Here is an 18,484-nt window from a genome sequence, read left to right on the forward strand (position 1 = left end):
AGGGACTTGTAAATATGCCCCTTAGTGCCTCTTCTGTAATTCTACGTTGATAAGCGCCTTCCTTTTGTGTGCTTGGTTGAAGTAAACTTATAGTCCTTCTATTTCTGTGAAATGTCCCGGTTTTTGGCTTGGTTTCTGGTCACCCTACCGCCCCCCGCCTACCCCCACTGGCAAGGACCTGCCCACCCAGTGTCCTGGCTGCACCTTTCAAACTCCCCGGGCTCAGGGTCCTGGTCTGTGTGGCCAACGCTGCCAATGCCATCGTCCGATGACAAACAGGACAGCAGCATCCCCGTGCGTCATGCACGCGCGCAGTAGACCCGCCTCGCTCTCCCAAGGGCGTTTCACAGAAAATTAAAACACCCTTATGTTCTCACCTATGTAGTATATATATAAACTGAGAAACTGATGCGAGGTGTGTGTTTTTTTTGCCAGATTAAGCAATGGACGTTGATTTTTCGCTGGTGCTAGAAAAACCTTGAAAATTGTTCTTACATATAGGTCTGGAAGTAGGGGTGCTGGGGGGGGGCAACGGGGGCTGTAACACCCCCAAAATAACCATGCCGGAGTTTAGAAGTTGAACCAGCATTAAAGATGCCTTTAAATTTTGTTTTTATCTTGTCACATCTGCTGTGCATTCAAAGACCGAGTTCAAGTGGCAAGTTGTGTCTCTTGTGAAATTCCTGCTTAGTCTTTCACCATGAAGACCGGTGTGTGCTTACTTCTCTGGGTGCAAAGTGCCAGCATTTTGTAAAGTGAACTTTGTGACAATCTTGCTGTGGTACATGGAGTGTGAAAGGAAACGCTGCAGGATGTGAATTTTTTTCTAAAACACAAAAAAGTGGAGCTGCCTCTAAATGTACTGCAGAAATTATTCAAAATATATAAGCAGTTAGGAAAGCACAAATGAAGCACTTTTGGTGTATGATGGAAACAGAGTTTAATAGAGCAAAACAAACCAGGGCCCTTTACTTTGTGATGTGTAAAAGATAAATATTTGTGAAACCCAAATTTCGCACATCATTGTGTGTGCGCTGTATAGTTTTATCTGTAAAACTGCATGTCTGTGCAAGCTGAGTGCCATATCAATGTTATATGTGCTGTCTGTATATAATAGTGCGCAACTGCACCCTGCATTGGTAATATATTTGTGAGAGTTTGTACCACAGTGCACCGCCAAATATATGCCACAGTCTTAGCACGCTGCTGCTGAGTGGGCGGGGCATAATTTACTACTCGTACTGTGACACTTGATTTTTTAAAAACATTTTGATGAGTTTAGTGAAGTAGAATTGATGTCAGCACCCCCACTCTGAAAATTGTTTTAGCCCCACTGTTCTTAAGAGCAGAAGATGAGAGATGGGAAAAAAAGGTAAAATGCACATTTTTAGGTCTGGCTAAACAGCCCAGTTCTCTCTATGCCTTATGTGATCAACACAAAAAGTACTACTGACAGAGGGGCTTTGGCTCCACCCCCATGTTGTTGCCTTTCCATATAGCATTTGATTGGGCAGAAGTTGTGCGCTTCCACTGAACAAGCAAGCTTGTTTTGTTTCCTTTGCCCTGTGGAAAACCTTGTTCTCAGTACAGCAGAATTCTCTAGGTTATGGCTCCAGGCCAATGATCCCCAAGGAGCAGCCCACATCAGCAAAGAAATTACCTTCCACCAACCAACCAGACACCTGCGATCCACCTTCCTCTTCCTCGCAGAACCCCCCCCGGATCCACCGATCCAAAAGCGGAGGATACTACTTGTCTCCCCTGGCGGCCGAAGCCTGGAACGACCTTCCCCTGCACCTCAGGAACTCCGCATTGCTCCAGGAATGCAGAGAGGAACTCAAGACATGGCTTTTGGAATGAACAAAGCACTGCGAAGCAGTTAGCAACTGTAGCGCCTTAAGTCCCTCACATGTGATTTCTGCGCTTTATAAATCCGGATTGATTGATTAATTGATCACAGCTATACGCCTATGTAAAGACAGGCGGCCTGATATAATGATTGTGAAAAATATATGTTAAAGTCAGTAGAAGTTTATAGGTGTTCTTTATTACTATGTATTAAAGGCTTCAGAGAGGTGTATTGTAACATGGAATCGCGCAGAATCAGAATACCACAGTAGGGAAGGGTTTTGCGGCCGGTTACACCCCTGATAAACCTTGCGGGCTAGAACATCTGCCCTGTGATGATTCTTGTTACGCCCTCTTACAAAGAATGAATGTAATTATGAACATATTTATGATGTATGGCTGTATGCCTGAAGGTTGCCTTGTCAGAAAGTGTTTGCTCCATACAGAAGACCTCAGTTGGTTAAAGTCACAAACCTCTGCAACGCTACCCTATGAGAGTCAAGCGCTACAATGGGGTGTTTAGTTCCCAGTGGTTGTCGTGTTTGTAAGCATTACATGGGCAGGCCACAACTGATAACCCACCTTCCAACACATATTACCCCCCTCCGACAGATGGGGTGGGGCTCCCAGGGAGTATGCTTGACTCCGGCTAACGGCTCCGAGCCTGATTGGGTCTTCATGACAAGTTATATAAGATTTCATAAGTGTGATCTGTTTGTAATGAAAGTTATGCCAAGTCCAGAAGGCCTGAATTACTTATTGGGGTCAGCATGTGTTAGAGACAATAGGTTTTTAGGGGTGGATAGTTAGTACGCTCTGTTAAAGCCAGTAGGCAGTTATTTTATTGCATAAAATCTCACAGGTTACCATAGTAGACAAGGGTTTTGATGTCTGCGGCCCACTTGAACAAATTGTGGGATAGTAGATGTGCACTATGATAATCCTTGTAACCCTCTACCTGCTGGTTGCCTTGTGGGAAAGCAAATGCTGAATGTTATAGTGACAAACCAGAGATAAAAGCTGTGACTTTGACTGGTTCTTTGGAAAAAGTTATATTCCATGACAGCTTTTGACCTTTGTGGCTTTTGAGGTCTAATACTTGGCTTGAAATGCAGCAAGCGAATGAAGCAAGCAAACTTGATTTCTTCTCAGAAGGTCATGTAGGTTCTTCCCCTGAGAAGTATGTGAACGAATGGGTTGAAACAGTGCATTTTAAAGAACAAGTTTCACATAAATTTGTTCAAAGGCCACAGACTTTGAAAGAGCAGTCATTAAATATGCAGATCCTTTCATGATGTGCAAAACCAATGAAAATTGACTTTTCTAAGTTGCTGACCTCATTTTTTCCAAATATACTATGGGCACAGCCATGTGTTGAAACTTACCTCCATTTCGCCAGGGACAGCATTTAGTCATGGGGGCCTCCTGTATGCCATGGATGCCTTTTTAAGTCAAAAGTCCATAAATTGCATACAGTATACCAGTGCCAGAATGTAGTCATTTTTGCTGTTCATGTACCATGGGTAACGCTTGTGCCACAAAGTATCTCTAGTATTTTGGGGCAGCACTTTTCAGAGAGCCCTTACTGTGCTCGAAGGTAACTATAATTTGCACCCCGGCCAAGCACAGTTTTCTCCTAAATAATTTTACTGTAAATGTCACATTAATATTATCAATGATGATATCAAAGATATTATGAGTGATGTAATATGTGGGGTAATTAGCATGGTAAGGGTGCGAGGTATAGCTACCTATAACTCGATCAGACTGGCCTGCGAGAAGCTGAACCCAAGACCTTAATGAAGCAAGAACAAGAGATGTACATCAGACTGGCCTGCGAGAAGCTGAACCCAAGACCTTAATGAAGCAAGAACAACAAGAGATGTGCATCAGACTGGCCTGCGAGAAGCAATGAAACAAGAACAACAAGAGATGTGCATGAGACTGGCCTGCGAGAAGCTGAACCCGAGATCTCAATTAAACAAGAACAAGAGATGTGCATCAGACTGGCCTGCGAGAAGCAATGAAACAAGAGCAACAAGAGATGTGCATCAGACTGGCCTGCAAGAAGCTGAACCCAAGACCTCAATGAAGCAAGAACAACAAGAGATGTGCATGAGACTGGCCTGCGAGAAGCTGAACCCGAGATCTCAATTAAACAAGAACAAGAGATGTACATCAGACTGACCTGCGAGAAGCTGAACCAGAGATCTCAATGAAGCAAGAACAACAAGAGATGTACATCAGACTGGCCTGCGAGAAGCTGAACCCGAGATCTCAATTAAACAAGAACAAGAGATGTACATCAGACTGGCCTGCAAGAAGCTGAACCCGAGATCTCAATTAAACAAGAACAAGAGATGTGCATGAGACTGGCCTGCGAGAAGCTGAACCCGAGATCTCAATTAAACAAGAACAAGAGATGTACATCAGACTGACCTGCGAGAAGCTGAACCCAAGACCTCAATGAAGCAAGAACAACAAGAGATGTACATCAGACTGGCCTGCGAGAAGCTGAACCAGAGATCTCAATGAAGCAAGAACAAGAGATGTGCATCAGACTGACCTGCGAGAAGCTGAACCAGAGATCTCAATGAAGCAAGAACAACAAGAGATGTACATCAGACTGGCCTGCGAGAAGCTGAACCCGAGATCTCAATTAAACAAGAACAAGAGATGTACATCAGACTGGCCTGCAAGAAGCTGAACCCGAGATCTCAATTAAACAAGAACAAGAGATGTGCATGAGACTGGCCTGCGAGAAGCTGAACCCGAGATCTCAATTAAACAAGAACAAGAGATGTACATCAGACTGACCTGCGAGAAGCTGAACCCAAGACCTCAATGAAGCAAGAACAACAAGAGATGTACATCAGACTGGCCTGCGAGAAGCTGAACCAGAGATCTCAATGAAGCAAGAACAAGAGATGTGCATCAGACTGACATGCGAGAAACTGAACCCAAAACCTCAATGAAGCAAGAACAACAAGAGATGTGCATCAGACTGGCCTGCGAGAAGCAATGAAACAAGAGCAACAAGAGATGTGCATCAGACTGGCCTGTGAGAAGCTGAACCCGAGATCTCAATGAAACAAGAACAAGAGATGTACATCAGACTGACCTGCGAGAAGCTGAAGCAGAGATCTCAATGAAGCAAGAAAACAAGAGATGTGCATCAGACTGGCCTGCAAGAAGCTGAACCCAAGACCTCAATGAAGCAAGAACAACAAGAGATGTACATCAGACTGACCTGCGAGAAGCTGAACCCGAAATCTCAATGAAACAAGAACAAGAGATGTACATCAGACTGACCTGCGAGAAGCTGAACCCGAGACCTCAATGAAGCAAGAACAAGAGATGTACATCAGACTGGCCTGCGAGAAGCTAAACCCGAGACCTCAATGAAACAAGAACAAGAGATGTATATGAGACTGGCCTGAGAGAAGCAATGAAGCAAGAACAACAAGAGATGTACATCAGACTGACCTGCGAGAAGCAATGAAACAAGAACAACAAGAGATGTACATCGGACTGGCCTGCAAGAAGCAATGAAGCAAGAACAACAAGAGATGTACATCGGACTGGCCTGTGAGAAGCTAAACCCGAGACCTCAATGAAGTAAGAACAACAAGAGCAAGAGATGTACATCAGACTGTCCTGTGAGAAGCTAAACCCGAGACATCAATGAAACAAGAACAAGAGATGTGCATCAGACTGGCCTGCGAGAAGCAATTAAGCAAGAACAACAACAGATGTACATCTCTTGTTGGCCTGCGAGAAGCTGAACCAGAGACCTCAATGAAACAAGAACAAGAGATGTACATCAGACTGACCTGTGAGAAGCTGAACCCGAAATCTCAATGAAACAAGAACAAGAGATGTACATCAGACTGACCTGCGAGAAGCTGAACCCGAGACCTCAATGAAGCAAGAACAAGAGATGTACATCAGACTGGCCTGCGAGAAGCTAAACCCGAGACCTCAATGAAGCAAGAACAAGAGATGTATATGAGACTGGCCTGAGAGAAGCAATGAAGCAAGAACAACAAGAGATGTACATCAGACTGACCTGCGAGAAGCAATGAAACAATAACAACAAGAGATGTACATCGGACTGGCCTGCAAGAAGCAATGAAGCAAGAACAACAAGAGATGTACATCGGACTGGCCTGTGAGAAGCTAAACCTGAGACCTCAATGAAGCAAGAACAACAAGAGATGTACATCAGACTGTCCTGCGAGAAGCTAAACCCGAGACATTAATGAAACAAGAACAAGAGATGTACATCAGACTGACCTGCGAGAAGCTGAACCCGAGACCTCAATGAAGCAAGAACAAGAGATGTACATCAGACTGGCCTGCAAGAAGCTAAACCCGAGACCTCAATGAAACAAGAACAAGAGATGTATATTAGACTGGCCTGAGAGAAGCAATGAAGCAAGAACAACAAGAGATGTACATCAGACTGACCTGCGAGAAGCAATGAAACAAGAACAACAAGAGATGTACATCGGACTGGCCTGCAAGAAGCAATGAAGCAAGAACAACAAGAGATGTACATCGGACTGGCCTGCAAGAAGCAATGAAGCAAGAACAGCAAGAGATGTACATCGGACTGGACTGTGAGAAGCTAAACCCAAGACCTCAATGAAGCAAGAACAACAAGAGATGTACATCAGACTGTCCTGCGAGAAGCTAAACCTGAGACATCAATGAAACAAGAACAAGAGATGTACATCAGACTGACCTGCAAGAAGCTGAACCCGAGACCTCAATGAAGCAAGAACAAGAGATGTACATCAGACTGGCCTGCAAGAAGCTAAACCCGAGACCTCAATGAAACAAGAACAAGAGATGTATATTAGACTGGCCTGAGAGAAGCAATGAAGCAAGAACAACAAGAGATGTACATCAGACTGACCTGCAAGAAGCAATGAAACAAGAACAACAAGAGATGTACATCGGACTGGCCTGCAAGAAGCAATGAAGCAAGAACAACAAGAGATGTACATCGGACTGGCCTGCGAGAAGCTAAACCCGAGACCTCAATGAAGCAAGAACAACAAGAGATGTACATCAGACTGTCCTGCGAGAAGCTAAACCCGAGACATCAATGAAACAAGAACAAGAGATGTGCATCAGACTGGCCTGCGAGAAGCAATGAAGCAAGAACAACAACAGATGTACATCTCTTGTTGGCCTGCGAGAAGCTGAACCCGAGACCTCAATGAAACAAGAACAAGAGATGTACCTCAGACTGGCCTGCAAGAAGCAATGAAGCAAGAGCAACAAGAGATGTACATCAGACTGGCCTGCGAGAAGCTGAACCCAAAACCTCAATGAAACAAGAACAAGTGCTGTCCATCAGGCTGGCCTGCGAGAAGCTGAACCCGAGACCTCAATGAAACAAGAACAACAAGAGATGTACATCAGATGGACCTCCAAGAAGATGAACCCAAGACCTAAATGAAGCAACAGGAGATGTCCACAAGGCTGGCCTGTGGGAAGCTGCATCAAAGACCTTCATGCAGGAACCTTTAGGTAACAGAGAATATTAACAAATGAATGGTGCTGAGGGAACAGGTGGATATACTGCAATCAAATTGTGATGAATTAGAAAATAGAGAGGGACAGGTGGACCTGCCCATGTGGAGTAGCTTTCAAAGTAGAAGGCGCAAACCATCCTGTGGAAACAGCACAAGCTGGGCGTAGGGTCTTTTTTAGGGTCTGGTGGACAGGATACACTGTCACAAATGTGGCGGACGTCTCATCCGCAGTCTCCCGGTGCATCATAGCCTATGGCACTTGCAATATGGCAGAGGGGAACTCTGCGACCTCTTGATGGAGTATCTCACCCGCAAAACTCTAAATATGGTCCTAAAACTGTTGGCTAGGGACTATCACTATTACACGAAAGTACGTTCTGGGAGTGTATCAACCCCATACAATCTCCTTGTACACGAAACTATACCACAACGTGTATGGGGGATGCTAAGAGCGGGCTCCACTGGCCTGTTTCGATTTGGTGATCTAATTGTTGGCATTGAATGTGGTAATGACGGTCGAGTGTTCAGAGAAGGGTGGGGGAGTTCCCTTTACGGACTAGGTGATCTCACACACATTATAGTGTCATGCTTCATCATTTGACCACCTACCCCCATCCCTCTCCTATAGCCAAACTGGTCTGGAGCTGAGCCAGCCACCCCCACATTCCATGCCAACAAGTAGATCACCAATCGGTGACCTGCTCACCTGTGAAAGGGGCCAGAGGAGCCCGTTCTTAGCACCCCCCATACACGTTGTGGTATAGGCTAGGGACGATCCAACTGAGGCTGGCAGTGAGCCCAGACGTCCAAACAACCAAATGGTGAAAATGACACGGGGTGGGAGGGGTAGGGGGGTCGCTTGGTCATTCTCTCAAAGACTATAGAAGGAAGTCAATGGGTGGGGGGAACCCCACCATGGGACGAGGTAGCAGATAGTGGAAGGTACCTCCAGAGTCCGGTGACCAATGAGAAGGCACCTACAGCTGAAGGCACTGACCACGAGTCATTGCTGGGCAGGAGTGATGTTCTGTACACCACAAGGAGCAGTGGGAGTTGTTCCCAGTGAGGGCTGTAGGTAATTTCCATCGCTTGTGAACTAAGCTGGCTGCAGTGTTGTGTCATCTGATGAGGGGTGGAGAGGGGGTGGGAAGGGGACAGAACTAGCAGAAGGAGGGGTGTGGGAATAACCCAAAGAAATCACGTCAACCCTACAGACCATGGCAGTTGGTAGCTGCTGAGACCCAAAGGCCTGCCATAAAACATGAGGGGGTTAATTCCCCTTCCAGATGAAGAAGCCACATTGTTCTGGGCACAGAGAAGGCAGAGGTGGTGGCCATCCAGAAGGCCCCTATAGAACAGGGGGAGACACACAGACTCTGATCCACCATGTATACTACACAATACCACTCAAACATGCCCACAAATACAAGGAGCAGCGAAAATCCTACTGTCGGGGCCAGCGTTAGGGTGGTGCGACTGGTGCAGCTGCACCTGGTGCTGACCTCGAGAGGGGGGGGGCAGTATTCTGCCTGTTGGAAAGAACCTGTACCATAGAGATGACAGAACTGAGTGTGAGTAAACTACGAGTATCGCTATAAAACACAAAATGTATGGGGGAGAGGCTATGGAGAGATGGAGGGTACTGCAGGGGGTGGTAGCAAGAGACTGCGAGGAGAAGAAGGTCATTAAAATATTGTAGCACCGGCGCCACCAGCCGGACCTGCCTGCTGTCAAAATAGTAGTGCTTAGTAAACTGACAGAAATTAATGCAGTGCTTAATTTGTAAATAAAAACCTGCTGGTGCCCAAAGTTCTCCTCTGAAACACGTGGCTGGTGCAATTAAATGCCCAAAATCCTGAAGCCATCTCGGGCCTCTTTAATCCATTTAAAGCCACTCCCTGCCCCTTCGGCTAACTCTTGCAGCTTTCTGCTTTCTCCCTTTGTGAAGATTTTTCGTTTTTCTCTTCCTCTATCTTCCCCATATGTCTTTTGCTCGCAGTTAATGCTTGATGTAGAATAATAAGTGCCGGCCCTCAAAAATAAGTGCTGGTGCCCCGCACCGGAAACCACCTGCTCAAATTAAGCACTGCATTAATGTAAACGGATTAGCGAGCAAACAAACAGCGAGCAGAGAGATATCAAGAGAATCCATAAGAAATAAAGGCTTTGGGTCCTTTAGACGTTATGAGGGCAGCACACGGTGGGCAGGGATACTATACATGTGTATGTACAGTGCACACATTCCAGGATAGGTGTGATCCCTTCTAGCCAGCCGCTCATTCAGAACCATCCCCAGGAGCGGTGACTGTCCCGGACCATGGACCACTGGGGTTCACTCGACACTTTCACACATCCATCAATCAATCAATCATTTGTTAAGCGCGCTACTCACCCGCTAGGGTCTCAAGGCGCTGTATGTACAGGAGATAGAGACTGAGCGAAGATCTCTTACAAGTCTTGGCCAGTCAGGCAGATTAAAGGACACTTTACCTGTGGCCTACTGGGAGCTCTTCAACGCTGTAATCAGGGCCAGACTCACTGCCGGGGCTGCAGAGAGAGGCCTGATACAAGCCCAAGCAGAGAAGGAACTCAAAGTAGCTGGAGAGACATACACAGCTGGCACCAGAGCAGAGCAGAAGATCCTCAAACTCACCAGTACAGGAGGAGAACTGGGGCTCCTGCTGATAAACAAACCATGAAGAGCTCAGAATCAAGGTTCATGAAACAGGAGACCAGTCTCATCTTTGGTGGCCAGGAGACCCCAGGCAGGAGGGAAAGCACAACTGGACTCAAGAGCGGGGAGGAGACATTGCAGATGATGCCAAAGAGAAAGGGACTATCGTTAAATTACAGGATGATGAACTGGGTGAAAAAAGCAGACATCAGGGGGGGACTGGAACCCCTTCTTAGAGGGATTAACATATCCTAAACTATCTTCAGAAGAGACTCGAGAATGAGAAACCCCGAGAATAAGATGGGTGTAAAAAGCCTAAAATCAGTCAAGGCTCCCGGTCCAGGTGGCTTCAGGAGTGACCTTTATAAAATGTCCATATCTTTATGGACCCCAGACCTGAAGGAAGTATTCAGTCTTTCTGTGACACGGATAGAATTACACCAACAGTAAAGGCTACTACGATGGTAGGTAGGGCCAGGGCAGTGGAATTATGCAATTGTGAATCGATTCTGTCATGATTATAGATTTGCCGAATTTGCCACATAGTCCATCATCTGCCACGTAATCTGCACATTTTAACAAAGCAAAAATGTTCCTTCTAGCTGAGACGGCTCAACAGTTACTACGGGAACCTGTGTAAGGCTCTTTGCAAATTGGACTCGTCCCCTTTCTGTTGCTTATTGCTATATTTCAGTGTTAAACTGTGCCACATGGTCTGACTTGTCTTGCCGCATAATTTACTCCACTCTTCCATATAATTTGGCCCTCTTGTGCCACATAATTCCAGTGGTCCTGGGTGTACCTAAGGGCCATTCTGAATGCGCGGCCTACAGGCAGTTCACATTTCTAAACCAGGACATCAGGGTTGATATGAAAATTATGGGAATTAAACTGGCTCCCATCTTTCCCTCACTGGTCCCTGGGGGCCAATCAGGCTTTGTAACTGGCAGACAGACCCCTGACATTATAGGAAACCTGGGGAAAGTGTACGATTCTAAAACCACTACTGTTGGCTTCGAACTAGAAAAAGCTTTCAAGATGGTCGACTGATCCCTCATGGGGGAAAGATTTGGTCTTGGAAGTAAGTTTGTACACATGGTAATGGGCGACTATAAGCAGAGCTGCTGGGATTGTGTGACTGTGTGCCGCAGCGGTTTCCACACAATTATGGATTTGCTGACTTGCCTCATAATTCCTCACCTTCCTCAGACTCTGCAGATTTAACAACAAACAATGCTGGTTCTAGCTCAAACAGATAAAAAGATACTAAAAATATGGCAACATGTTACTGGCAGTGGAAGGCTCTTTGCAAAGGTTGACTGGTCACCTTTCTGTTGCTTGTTGCTCTATTTGTGTGTCAGACTCATATTAATGAGGTGAAACCTTTGCCCAAATAGTATTCGCCTGGGTTAAAATAAAATAATGAGGCAATACAATCAAAACATGTTCTCATTATGTTGCATAATTTGCTTTCCCTTGCTGAAAAATGTAGTCAACCCAGCCACATAATATGAGCCTCTCCTGCCACATAATTCCAGTGGCCGTGTTCACCAGGGGTCTAAAGGGAGAGTGGTGATACATGGATGAGTGTCAGACACTTTTCATTCGTGTGAAGAACAAGGCAAGGATGCCCACTCTCGCCATCACCGAGGGCCTGATTTAGAACTGGGCGGGCGGGTTACTCAGTCACGACGGTGACAGATATCCCGTCAGCCGAAATGTAAATCCCATAGGCTATAAGGGGATCATAATATGGCGGACGGGATATCCGTCACAGTTGTGACAGAGTAACCCGTCCGCCAAGTTCTAAATCATGCCCTATATGTCTTAGTTATAGAGCCACTGGCGGTGACGATAAGGCCAACCCAAGAAGTGAGAGGTATATCCTCTGGTGGGACAGAAAGTAAAATGTTGTTTGCTGATGACGTGCTCTTGTCACTGGATGCATCGAAGAGGGCTTTGCAGACATTGATTCTGGTTTTAGACGACTGAGGTGGGGCACAGGTTATAAAAGATATAGACATAACTTAGAACTTGTACCCCTGGTCCCAGCAGGACATAAACTGCAAGAACTGAGGGACAGGAACAGTTCTAAAATTGATGAGGAAGTCATAGCCTACCTGAGACTGCAACTGAGATCCTCTCTATTGCACTGATACTGGAGCACCCCCCCACCCCCCCATTGTGGAGAGAAATGAAATCAGAACCACTGAAATGGTGGTGTTCGGAGAAAATATTGGAAACACAAATATCGTAAGAGAGAATATTGTGTCAACAATATCGAGGACAAGAATATTGTGAATGTAAGATTCTATGGGTAAGTAAAGTTTTACTATATACAACTCCACATATGTGTACCTTGAAAATATATATGTCTTCAAGCTATGTAGATCTGGAGTTAAGACTAGTAAATTTATACTTACCTACTTGCACTTGATTTCTCGATATTCTTGTCCTCAATATTTTTGACATGATATTTTGTCCACATGATATTTGTGTTTCCGATATTATGTTACTTATCCGAAAAGGTGGGATCTGTGCAGATCTTGGTTGGGGCATATAGCGCCAATCAATGAAGGTGATACTAATACACCTTCCAGGCACTGCAGAGGAGTATTGATAAGACCAACATAGATGACTTAGGGAAATAATTTATCAATTTTGTGTCATTGGAGAGCATCCAGCGATTGAAGGAAAATGTTGAATGACTCCATAGGCTAAGGTGGGGGGGCAGATAAATAACTACTACAGAGTGGCCCAACTGAGATAAATATGGGAATGTTTGAGAGGGATTATAGCAAATATGGTTATCTGTGAATGGAGCGGTGGAGGGCAGATCTCTATGGGATTCTGCATGGTCCCCCTTAAACACAGACCACTGAATATATATTACAAACAAATCACCAGCACTATGATGGGTATCTGGGCAAGATAGCTGTGAAACCCAACTTTACGACTTTCCCATTGCTGCTAACATCTGTCGTAGACAACTCAGGCTTTACACCAGCCGGCGGACACACAGTACAGCAATACTGGGGATTTGAGACTCTCCATTGATATTGGATGTGTTTAAGAATAGGACATCAGATCAGTTCCTGACTGTGAGCAAACCTGTTGGCTCCTGAACAAGAGAGGTTTGGACATCAGCAAGTCTTTTGAAGGGTCCTCCAACCGAACGGTGAGGAACCATCTACATGACCATTATCTCCAGGGAAAACTCTGAAACTCACACCAAGGTACTAAAGGCTGGATACCAACCCGTTACCAGCTTCTACATACACCCGGAACGAGGATCCTGAAATACATAGACCAATGGAGCAAGAACACAAACAAGGAGAAACCCATGGAAAGGTGGGAGACCTTGTGGCCGACATATATAAAAGGAGCTTGTCAGGTCAACATAGGGAATCAGCCGAAGCTTATAGTCAGAAGTTACAAACGCAAACGAGCTGAGGGGCGGACGTTCCCCTAAAACCTACCATTGTTAGTGTAAAAGTGGGACATTATGAGGGGACTCGTGTGAGTCAGTACATATATTATTAGGAGCGGACCATCCACCTAAGAGCTGGTGTGCTACTCAATAGTGGATGTTCACCATGTGGAGGGATTGAGTACAGTAATTTCCCATAAATAGTGGCCCCTTTTAAACCTTAAAGGGCGCCTGGAGATTGATATTCCAGGGATACAGAAAACACCATAGAGGTTCTTTTAAATGCGACTGGATGAAATGGATTGTGTACTGGAAGGCATACCGCATCATTGTGGATGGTAGAAACAGTCGATATTATATGAGATTGTGTTGGGGAGGAAACATCCATGTAAGTAGTCCTGAAGAAGGTGGTTTTTATACGTTATTTCCACCAAAACGCATTGACGTACATTGGAGCCACAATCTATGGGGAACTAGTGTTCCTCATATGTTATAGATTTGAATCTTGACCACTTAGTGACAAAAAAGTAGATTTGTATTTTTGGATAGACTAAGGGCCTGATTTAGATCCTGGTGGACGGAATACTCGGTTTCTAACGTGACGGATATCCTGTCGCCTTATTATGATTCCCATAGGATATAATGGGATCGTAATATGGCGACTGGGTTATGCGTCATATTTGTGATGGAGTATTCCCCTCCGTCGGGATCTCAATGAGGCCCCAATTTTGTTGTCTGAAAATATCTCCCTGTTTTAGGTAGTTGTAGGTGTGGTTGTCATGTGTATATGTTTTTGTGTATATGGGATTTTGATGAAATTGTTAATATAACAAGATTAATGTCATATATATTTTCTAATTTGCTGTGGTTAACAATTGTATTGCTGTTTAAGTATGTCTGTAAGTGTATAGATTGTGTGTGCAGCATTTGCTTGAGGTTTCAAATTTTGCCCAGGGGAATCTTTAGGTTTTTGGTATAACTCGATGGTACCCAACACCGGACAATCGCCATAAAGTGTTCCCCGGGACATCAGACAGATGCTGGAGGGGGGTGTGACGAGGTGGGCACGCTAATACTCATAAGATAGTCATGTCTCAAAATAAAAGTTTACTGGAAGGAATGACTGGTGCAATCAAGAACACAGTAGGATCCACATTCCAGCGCTACCGGCCACCACAACATTAGGCCGTGGCCCCAGTCGACTGAGGAAAAAATTCCAATGGGAATTGGATATTCAGGCCCTGATTTATGTGGGCCTAGCGTCATTCTAACGCCAACTTAGGCCCATATTTATACTTTTTTAGTGCCGCATTTGCGTCGTTTTTTGACGCAAAATCAGCGCAAACTTACAAAATATCATTGAATTTTGTAAGTTTGCGCCGATTTTTGCGTAAAAAAACGCCGCAAATGCGGCGCTAAAAAAGTATAAATATGGGCCTTAGTGTCATTTTGTGACGCAAATGTGGCATTGGAAGTCCAAAATCATTGCGCCATATTTACAAAGTGGAACAATGCTTGCATTGCGCCACTTTGTAACCCCTTGCACCACATTATGCCTGCGCCAGGCATAATGTATGCAAGGGGGGGGCGTTCTAGCGCTAGGCGGGCTGAAAAAATGGCGCAAAGAAATCTATGAGCTTTCTTTGCATCATTTTCGTCGGCATTTATTAACGCCTGCTAAGTGCAGGCGTTAAAATGAGTCTCCCATCTACTTCAATGGGCCTCTGGGTGCTTTGCAGGATTAGCGTCATAATTTTCTACGCTAATCCTGCAAAGCGCCGGACTAGCGTAAAAAATGATGATGCTAGTGCCCCTAACTACTGCCATGGTGCGCTGTATTTTAAATATGACACACACATGATGGCGTTAGGGGGGCGGTAAGGGGCGCAAGAAAAGTGGCGCTGCACTAGGTGCAGCGCCACTTTTCATGAATCTGCCCCTCAGTGTCTTGTCAGGGGTAGTAAGCACTATGCAAATGCAATTATCATTAAAATATACCCATTGCTAGTCATAGGTAAACTGGCTCTCGCCAGACGGTGGAACCACGAAACAAGCCCAACGTGGCGCAGGTTCCGCAGGAGAACGTGGAAGACAATCAATCAATCAATCATTAAATTTATAAAGCGCGCTATGTACCCGTTAGGGTTTCAAGGCGCTGAGGGGGGGCAGCTGCTATTGGTCGAAGAGCCATGTCTTGGCGGTGGCGAGGCTGATAGCGCCTGTACCTGAAGGATGCGCAGCCGGATGACTTACCTGGAGGGAGCTTGACGGGGAGTGAGGCGCCCACCCAACCTCAGAGCCTCAAGAATGTTTGGCTGGCTGAGATGGGTGGGAACTGGATTTACAAGGGGGTAGGAATGACTCTAATGAGGGGGCAGGTGGGATTATGGTTAGCTACAAAGTTCATTTCACTGAACAAGACGACCATCCCGGATTAAACGTTGGCACTCAGTATTGATGGAAAGTAATAGGCATATTTGCAAAAATTAATCCCAAAGGTGAGGCCAGTGCCCTCTTGGCGTCGGATAATGGTTTACTTTTCTGGACCTGTGGCTCCTTCACCCCCAAACGAGAGGGCTGGGAAGAGGGATGAAGATCCCGCCAGTATCCGGCCAGCATCGGATACCGGCCACCCTGAGTATCGTCAGTATTTATGTAGAACTTTGTTTCATTGTGAGGCCAACTCATGGAAACGGTGCAAAATGCCAAATATTGGGACCCGCCCTATGGATGCCAGAGCCAGGATCTGCACCCTCAGTTACTCAGGACATCTGAGTCCGGCCCACCTGGGTGCCAGAAACGCCCCCTCAACACACACGCGGGCCACTCTCTCCTGTTGAAAAATGTGCCTCCCCCACCCAGCTTTGGGAGGGTTTATTTATTTATTTATTAAGGGTATTTCTGTTAACACTTTACAAACATATCCCCCCTCTCCCCCAAAATACCTGTTTTGTGTAGTCGACTTGAGGTTTCACGATACAGGCCATGTTGGCTATAGTCTTATTACAAGAGGGCGTGAGGGGTGGTGAGTATTGTATTGTATTAGTATTTATATAGCGCTGAGTAGACACCATTCCGCCAAATCTTCAAGGCACTCCAGCTTGCGTGCAAACTGATCCTCATGGTTAAGTCAACTGTGATCATAGGTAGCGCTTGATATTTTAAATTATGCTTTTTTAGCACATTTACAGTTGGGGAAAATCCAGAAATTCAGGCAGAGGGAGCTACTAATTTAGGGAACACTTGTAATCTGCCTGGGGTCACACAGTGAATATGAGTTGAGAAGGCAAGAGTCCTGTCACTGCTCCTTCTAGGCGCTTCCCTACTCAGGACAGAGGTACTTCTCCAGTTCCGGCAAAGGACGGAGGTGTTTCCCCGTGCCGGGTGGTATATTTTCTCCTCTGGTATTAATGCGCCTAGAATTTGGAACTTGTTACTTCCAAACCTTCCGACCTCCACCTCGTTCCAGATCTTCAAAAGGGACCTTAAAACTCTTCTCCTCCAAAGACTTTTTTCTCTATACCACTCCTAGCCAGCATCCGCCCTCACACCTACTGGCGTGACCTTGACTGTTGCACGTCACTCTCGAGACCTATAGCAACCTTTCCGCGTCAATTCTGTACATATGCATCAGTCTAACCTTAATCGCTTCAACTTTTTCTAATATGTAATTTGTGGGTAACTCTCGCCAGGGGTAGGCAGTTTAGTTATCAGCATTGTTACCTATTACCCTGTTACTCTGAATTTCTCATGTAACTTTCTCCGTTGTATGGTAAAGCGCTATGACATCTCTGGGTAATACCCGCGCTATATAAAAGTGCATGAATGAATGAATAATTCTCCTACTCACCGCGGTGCGCGTGGAAGATGCGATGAGCTGGAGGCTGCGTGACTCCAGGGGCTTGGGGCGGTGGTGGTCGGCTCTCTGAAGGTGCCGGCACCCCCGCGCCCCCCTTATATAGGCTGAGCCCCTAATGGCCGGCGCTCAGCGCTCAAGTGCCTCCTCTGATCGGCACACATTCCAGATGCGGGGATCCCTTTTGGACGCGCACAGCGACGGTGACAGCCGGGCCAGCCTTGATTGGGTCTCCCTGAAGGGCCGCAATTACAGGGGCGAGGGTCCCCGCCCGGAGCAGGGGAGCGGGGGAAGGTGGGTGGACGCAGCTCGTTAGCTCGCCGGCCTTCTGGGGCGAAAGACCGGGGAATTGGGAAAGAATGAGCTGTGGTTCTGACAAGTGGGGTGACCTGTTCTGCAGCCAGGTTAGTAATTGGGGACGCAGGGACAGAGTGTCTCCTGCCCAGGGCAGTGAGTGGGGGCCTCGTGCAACGCAGGTCCCTGCAGCCCCCCAGCCTAGAAGGGTAATGGGGGAGCACATCTGGGTGGGGGGGCTCATTCTGCCTAAGGCCTGTGGGTTTCTGTCAGATATGGGACTCTCGCTGAATTCAGCAGGGAACATCTTTACGTCACTGCCACGTCATTCAGAAGGTGGCATATCTTTGCGTCAGACCACTGCCACGTCATTCAGCAGGTGACATATCTGTGCGTCAGACCACTGCCACGTCATTCAGAAGATGCCATATCTTTGCGTCACACCATTGCCACGTCATTCAGAAGGTGCCATATCTTTGCGTCAGACCACTGCCACGTCATTCAGCAGGTGACATATCTTTGCGTCACACCACTGCCACGTCATTCAGCAGGGGGGAATCTCTTTGCCTTACCCCACTGCCACGTCATTCAGAAGGTGACATATCTGTGCGTCAGACCACTGCCACGTCATTCAGAAGATGCCATATCTTTGCGTCACACCATTGCCACGTCATTCAGAAGGTGCCATATCTTTGCGTCAGACCACTGCCACGTCATTCAGAAGGTGGCATATCTTTGCGTCACACCACTGCCACGTCATTCAGCAGGGGGGAATCTCTTTGCCTTACCCCACTGCCACGTCATTCAGAAGATGCCATATCTTTGCGTCACACCAC

At 46.3% G+C, this 18,484-nt stretch overlaps 1 protein-coding gene across 1 annotated transcript in view; it reads right to left on the bottom strand.

Moving 5' to 3' along the window:
- Positions 1-17,412, bottom strand: part of QRFP (pyroglutamylated RFamide peptide) — a 79,497-nt gene extending 62,085 nt beyond the window's left edge. The window contains exon 1 of the mRNA XM_069242342.1: positions 17,349-17,412. The gene's annotated coding sequence lies outside the window, so the exon portion shown is untranslated. The remainder of the gene's footprint in view (positions 1-17,348) is intronic.
- Between the last annotated feature and the right edge of the window lie 1,072 nt (positions 17,413-18,484).

This window comes from Pleurodeles waltl, chromosome 6 (assembly GCF_031143425.1).
Source record: "Pleurodeles waltl isolate 20211129_DDA chromosome 6, aPleWal1.hap1.20221129, whole genome shotgun sequence".
Classification (NCBI taxonomy): Eukaryota; Metazoa; Chordata; class Amphibia; order Caudata; family Salamandridae; genus Pleurodeles; species Pleurodeles waltl.